Here is a 7399-nt window from a genome sequence, read left to right on the forward strand (position 1 = left end):
TTCTGTTGTGTTCTTGTGATTAATAAAGAGCTCCATCATACAGCACAACACACGTCTGCAAACCATGCAGTGTTGAAGATTAATAACAGCAAATCGACACTCATTCATTTTCATTTCCACTTATCCCTTGTCCCTTTATTAATCAAGGGTCGCCACAGCGGAATGAACCGCCGACTTATTCAGCATATGTTTTACAGTTTTACAGCTGCAACTCAGCACTGGGAAACATCCATACGCTCTCATTCACACAAATAGAGTATGGACAGATTAGCTTACCTAATTCCCCTATAGCGCATGTGTCTGGACTTTTGGGGAATCTAGAGCACCCGGAGGAAACCCACGTCAACACGGGGAGAACATGCAAACTCCACACAGAAACACCAACTGACCCAGCCGAGACTCAAACCAGCAACCTTCTTGCTGTGAGGCGATCGTGTTACCCACTGCAAACAAATGCATTGTCATCCCCTTTGTTCAATTAATAAAGCAGCATCAGCACAGGCCACTTGTAGTGCTAAATAAATGTAGTCAACACATTCATCACTGATGCTCTTCTAAGAGTGTGACAATAACAGATATTTTAGAGCAAAGTCATGCACACAGAACACTAGTGATGAGATTTATTACTCACCCTTCCAGAGGAAAGGCTTCGCCATCTTGAAGGATCCATGTGTCCAGCTAGGCAAGTCTTCTCCTCCATTTTCAGATCAATTAAACTAGGACTACATGTTTTCTGAACAGCACTTATTATGGAATGGTTCATTCCTCCGTCTGTGTATCTGCATTACACTCGTGGATGACAGGATACTGCACTTCACTGAAGAGATTAGTGGGACAAGTATGTATGGATGTGTTTATGTGTGAGTGTGCAGCTATGTTTTCTAATGTTTGTTGCTATTGTTGATGAGCTCCCCAAGCAAGATTTCACTTAACTGTTGATTTTACTTATGGCAATAACCGTATACTTACACTTAAACTTACTTATGTTTATGATCCCAACAGGAGAGTAAGTATTTTGTCAAGTGCACTAAAAGAGCAGCACAGCGTACTCACCGTAGCAGAGTGCCCTGTACAACTGCTGTCCTGTGCTGGAAAAGGGGATTTTAGGCAATGTTTCTCTTTTGTAAACTATAGGTGTTGATTTTGTTGAATTAATTTATTCTATTGTTATTATTTAGTTTACACTATAGAGTGAAATATTGATGTCTGAAGACATCTATGCTTACATTAGTGAAGCATGTGGTGTAATTCCCGGCTGCACCACTATACATTTTGAATTCATGTATTGAATAGGATGGCCAATACAGGTTTCGAGGTGGTGCCTAACATGTGTCGCTGATGCACATGATTGTGTTGAAAGTTTTTTTTAAGTTTTGAGATTGTATGGCTTGATGATATCAGATCAGATACCTATTTTAATAGCATAAAATGTTCAGAATTAATCCGTTTTGAGAAGCACGTGGGCCTAGTGGAGAATGTGTTTGGCTTAAACTTTGGCAAAAGAGCTTTGGCAATATGAACTCAATTAGATTCAACTATATTGTCCTCACACATATACAAGTACGCAGCAACCAAATGCAGTTTAGGTGTAACCAGGAGTGCAGTAGCAGCAAGTGCAGGATACAGGATATAAGATATATAGTGTAAGTGCAATTATAGAAAAGCTATGGTGATATTTACAGATGCATGTACTATCAACAATATATCAGACCCCCTAGTTTTTTGCAAATCCAAATGCTGAATCCAATATAAAATCAACAAAAAGTCTAATTATTTCGTGATCCTGCAAAATTCTTCATTTAAATGCTAAATAATTGCAAAACATGTAAACGATCCGATTCCAAACCATTTAATCACATTATATTTATTTCAGTTTGCAATACATTGTTTTACATGACTTAATGAACGTCGCATACGCAGCGCATGATGTATTTCAGTGTGTCTCGAAAAATGTCTCACCTGCGCCCTCACAATCATTGCATTACATGGAGAGGGGGGGCAGGGGAGTTTTCAGCCAGTGCAGTGAGCAGATGCTGATGAAGCACGAGTGATTTACATGTGAAGTCAATGTGAAGATGTGATTAGACATTCTGTGGTGCTTTGTGTATTTGCCGTGCTTCAGACTGCAAAAGAAAGTGTGAACAATCATCAAACAAACAAACTAAGCGGTGGAGCACACAGATAAAGATTCGTTCAAAGATGACGGCGCTGGACGTGACAGACTTGAAGGACATTATTATCAAATCGCTAAATGATTGTGTTTAACCCTTTCCCTGCAGTTAACAAGAGAAAACACTTCACTGCCATTGCCGAGTTTCACGGTAATCTGCGTTTTAGGTGTATTACGGTAGGGGAAGCCCTAACGTATGTCCTGAGTGAGGTACCTGATGTCAATGAAGATCGTGAATAAAAATAAGAGTTAAACAACCTCCCATTGGCTTAATCCCGACTGTTTTAGATTTGTTTTAGATCTTGTCTTGACAAAAGACCAAAATAAAGAAACTTTATTTTTATGATATATTGCTTTGTGTCATTGCACACCTAAAATAGTAGACCAATATGGTAAATTATACACACACACACACACACATATTTATTTATGTTTATATATATATTTTTTAATCACAAAATTGTCCGCAAATTTCTGGAAATTACTGACACAAAATTGGTCATTTTTATCGCAAAAAATTGTGATAAACTAGAGGGTCTGTAATTTACAAGCTGCGCAACTATGATTAGAGGTTTACAATAGATTAGATACAGATGAGTTTCAGTATTAAAGGTGTGGCGGATGATGCTGTAATGATGTTGTAAGAATCCTACTCATCCTGATTATGTGTCTGAAATGTGTCTGGAGGCAGGAGTAGTGTATAGAAATGAGGCATTATCAGGTAAGCCCAGGTCTGGTCCAGAATATGACAGAAAGAGAGTTAGATTTATATATGCTGCGTGTTTGTTTATTTAACACAGCTTTTAAGTAGTCTTCAATTGTTAACTGAGATCTCACTTTTAATATGAGATCAAACTCAACAGCCAACAAATTCAGCATGACAATGTGTGTGTTTTGGAAAGAAGTGAAGGTGCTTAATAATAGTGAATGCTGTTTTGATGCAGTGACTGGTGCCGGGAATAAGGTTAAACTGGAGAAAATATTAGGGGATATGTTTAACTGTGTTAAAGCACAGAAATATGAAGCTACCCATGATCCGCATGATGATGGTGTGATGATGATGAGGATGAGGATGATGACCTTTTGAGGTCAGGCTTGATTAGAATAATACAAACATACAAGGCTGGAAGCCTTTAACCATTGACACATTATTTGTTTTTCTTACTGCTAAAGTCAATGGTTACCGGTTTACAGCATTCTTTAAAATATCTTCTTTTGTGTTTAAATAGGAGAGAAACTCATAATGTTTGGAATCACTTCAGGAAGAGTAAATAATAAGTCATTCTTCAGTTTTGGATGACACCAACTACTTTACGACAAAAAAATAATAATATAATAGAATACAATAGAACTTTAACTAATTTACGACAAATACAGGATAATGTACACATAAATAATATAGTAATGATGATCTAATGAACACTTCTACTCTGTTCGTTTGTTATATGAGTTAAATTTCACATTTCCCTCGTTACGCAGCTCTAAAGTTCACTAAACTGACGAGCAGTCGGCATAATTCAGATAACCAGACAGAAATCACACTATAATACAGATCTTTTCAGAGATTTCTGACCTGGTTCAGTGGTGTGATGGAGGTCCTCATACCCGGGCTGCAGATGCTCGAACCCCGCAGCAGACAGACTCCAGCAGCAGGTCATTCTAGCAGAATAAATGAACACATCATTCTTTATTTTTAGATCTTAAGAACTTTAATCGTGAAATCGGCCTGTGGACGGACACTGGGCCTCAGCTGCACTGTCTGAATGTTCGCCAAATGAACCTCCGTGATGAACTTTGATTTCATATTTCACAGTATTCGACATGTTTATTCTCTAGAAGTCTCCGAGCTCACTTTAAATAATAACACGGTGTAAAGCTGTGAAGATAGCGTCCAATTGACGGCATTTTGACTGATTTTTGACGGCATTTTGACTAGTAATAACACAAAAACTTACCTGATGTTTCAAATATCTGGATTTCTGTCGTGTGGACGCTCTCTCGACTCTCTCTACAGTCTGCCCGTCACGGTAATCCGAGCATAACTCATATTTTCTGCACTATATTCCCATTTCGGTCGCGATAGTCCAGAGGCTGCCGGTGATCTCGTAAAATCGCCTCAGGTGGAAAGGGCGCGAAGACCCGCGCGGCGCGCTCCCGCGAGAGGAGCTGGTCGCCTTTTTATTTTATTTTTTCGCTAAAACATGTTTTAAATATATGCTAAAACATTTTCTAACTGTGTGAATTAATAAAACATATTTAAAAATTTTAAAATATATTTATTATCAACCGTCATGTATTCTACAATAAAATGTAAATACCCATTATTTAACATAAACAAACTGTAAAGTATTAAAGTAATTTAAAAAGTAGTTTGAAGATTTTTTCTAATGTTGCATGTTTAACAGGCTGTAGCCAGCCTGGTGTAAGGGTTGGTTCTTTTATCTCAAAATGTGGACTTTTTCTGCAGTTATTCACCTCATTTTCTATTTAATTATTATCTTTGAATACTCCAGTAAGTGGCATTTAAAGCTCTATTTTTCGCTGGATTAGCTTGATGTATCCTCCATTTTTGATGTATTAAAATATTTCCTAAAGATTTATAAAAACTAATGTAAAAAAGAGCTTCACCCCTAACCCCAACCGTCATTGGGGGATAAGCAAATAGTACTAAATTGTACGAATTAGATCGTACGAATTCATACTTATTAGCCACTAAATTAAAAAGTTGCGAATTGCCGTGAGATTGTGTTGTATGTAGTCGCAGTTTAAAGGAACAGCCATGCCAATAAAGGCTTTATATAGTTTTTTCCACATTTATGAGTGCCTTGGACTGATTTTGATGTGTATTCTACACAAAGAGCACCGACACACTATATGTAATATCATAGGCTGCTTTTGGGGCTTCTGACCTTTTCATTGGTCAATTTTTTCTCTCAAGAATAAGGTTCAAGATTTAGAAAAGTTAGGCTACTTGTACAATGTTTTTTTTTCAACAACTGTCCTTTAGTAGTGAAAGTTGACTTCACTTATGTCATATTGTGGTTATTTCCACAAAAATTTAGCAGTCAATGTAGATCAAATCAGAACCAATGACAAATTCTGGACCTTTGTCAGTGAACCACCCGAAGCCCCCCTGGCTATGGGCCTGTTTAATGTATGTTTTATTATATAATCATATATGTTTATAAATACACAAGTTTAGAAAATGTATTTATGAAATATTTGTCTGTACATTTTGCATATTTAAAAATGTATTACAATTTTTTATTATTATTGTTAATGTTTATTAATGTGTTAATGCAGTTATCTGGTTTTTAGTAGATTTACGTTTAACTACATTAAAATGTCTTTATTGTTGAGCTTGCTCATGTTTAGGTCAAATTGTTTATTGTGATCAAAAAGACAGTCTGCACAGTCGGACCCAGCGAACCCTTTAGGAAGTGTTTATTTGAACGGCGTCTCCAGTTCTGCGTGGCTGAAGCTCAAACTCTCCTCCTCTCGCTCACAGCTGTTTTAATCATGGCCTTCGCCACTTCATCACTTCATCACTGACCTGGGTTCAGTTTCAGCCGCCGAGCACTAAGAGGGTCTGAGTGAAACCCAAACCCTGTTGAAAATGAATAATGGCCTTCAGAGACGTCTGAATTAATGACGCGTGTATGAAGCACATGAGCACAGTAACATTTAACAGTAGTTATAGGCTCAGAAACGAGACGGCCCAGTTTGGTATCTGTGTTAGATTACAGCAACAGCATGCGCTCATACACACACTGACTTTAAACATCAGTGGAGATACGAGAACGGCGGAGCAATGCTCACTGTCAGTCATGATGATGCCCAAATGAAGCCCTTTTCTCTGAGCTCTACTCACTAACACTAGCACAGTAAAGCTCCATACAAGGAAGCCGAGTGTGAACGTCTGAAGTAGATTTACAAATTACAGGACTGAAGGAGTTTAAGAAGTGTGAAGCAGTCAGCACAGCACAGATCACTGCATATGGGTTAGCAGGTTTCTAGCATGGATTGGCATGTTTTTTGCTAGGTGGTTGCTATGGTGCTCTGAGTTGTTGCTATGGTGTTGCTGGGCAGTTGCTATTATGTTCTAAGTGGTTGGTAGGGCAACGCTAGTGTGTTTTGATCGTTTGTTAAGGCATTGCTAGGTGGTTGCTAAGGTGTTCCGAGTGGTTGCTCGGTCATTGAAAGTTGGTGCTAGGTGGTTGCAAAGATGTTGCTTGGTGTTTGCTAAGATGTTCTGAGTGGTTGCTAAGGCGTTTTGATTGGTTACTAGGTGGTTGCTATGGTGCTGCTAGGCAGTTGCTAAAGCATTGCTAGGGTGTTCTGAGTGGTTGCTAAGGTTTTGCTAGGTTTTTGCAAAGGTGTTCTGGGGTGCGTTTCCCAAAACCATTGTTAGCCAAACAGGGTCGCAAGTTGCGTTGTTACAAGCAAAGTTTGTTGATTTGCCGTTTCCCAAATCCGTCACTCTAACGAACATTCGCAAACTGCGTCCCAAACTTGAGCACTCACAACTACACCTCTGGAGCTGTATTAGAAACAGAGTTCCTGGCTGTGTTCTATTCGCAGTTATCCTCTCTATGCCCTGTTCATTTACAACATTCTAGCATTCAAAGTTGGAAATATTAAAACTAAAATAAAGCCTGAAGCTCGTCTCTCTTAGCTGTAATTTGCTTTCAGAGTATTTCTACAGTTCAGTTTTAGCAATCTTCATGTTTACAATTGTGCCCCCTTCGCAGTGCACTTTAAAAACATTGATGTCATTTTGAACACAGCCTCATGACGAAAGCTACAGGTGACCTATTATTTAAAAGCGGAGTTAATGTACGTCTCTAAAGCTTGTGGAAACAACACAGCATATGATAATGTTTTAATTTATAGTGGGTGATTTATTAAGTATCTGTACTGGTATGGGCCTGCTGGATAGAACATTTCTGCAGTGATTTACAAGTGTCAAACTGTAAAAGTAGACTTTACAAAACAAAAATAAATAAATAAATAAACAATATCCTACTCAACAATAATCATCATCATCATTATCATTATTGAAGTAGGATGTTTTCATTTCTAATGCATAATAAATATTACATTTCATTTTATAATAAATAGCCTCATTATTTATTTATTTGTTTCTATGATTGTATGTTTTAGAATAGGACATGTCGTTCTCAGTTAATCAGTAAAGGGAACACAGGCCCTATATGTGCTGTTTACATA

General features: G+C 37.9%; 1 protein-coding gene across 1 annotated transcript in view; it reads right to left on the reverse strand.

The window, feature by feature from the left end:
• LOC141380113 (uncharacterized) overlaps positions 1-4338 on the reverse strand; it is a 95973-nt gene extending 91635 nt beyond the window's left edge. Inside the window, exons 1-2 of the mRNA XM_073936829.1 lie at positions 4126-4338; positions 3744-3829 (exon numbers count right to left, since the gene is read on the reverse strand). The gene's annotated coding sequence lies outside the window, so the exon portion shown is untranslated. The remainder of the gene's footprint in view (positions 1-3743; positions 3830-4125) is intronic.
• Positions 4339-7399: the final 3061 nt, after the last annotated feature.

The sequence above is a fragment of the Danio rerio genome, chromosome 22 (assembly GCF_049306965.1).
Source record: "Danio rerio strain Tuebingen ecotype United States chromosome 22, GRCz12tu, whole genome shotgun sequence".
NCBI classification, from domain to species: domain Eukaryota; kingdom Metazoa; phylum Chordata; class Actinopteri; order Cypriniformes; family Danionidae; genus Danio; species Danio rerio.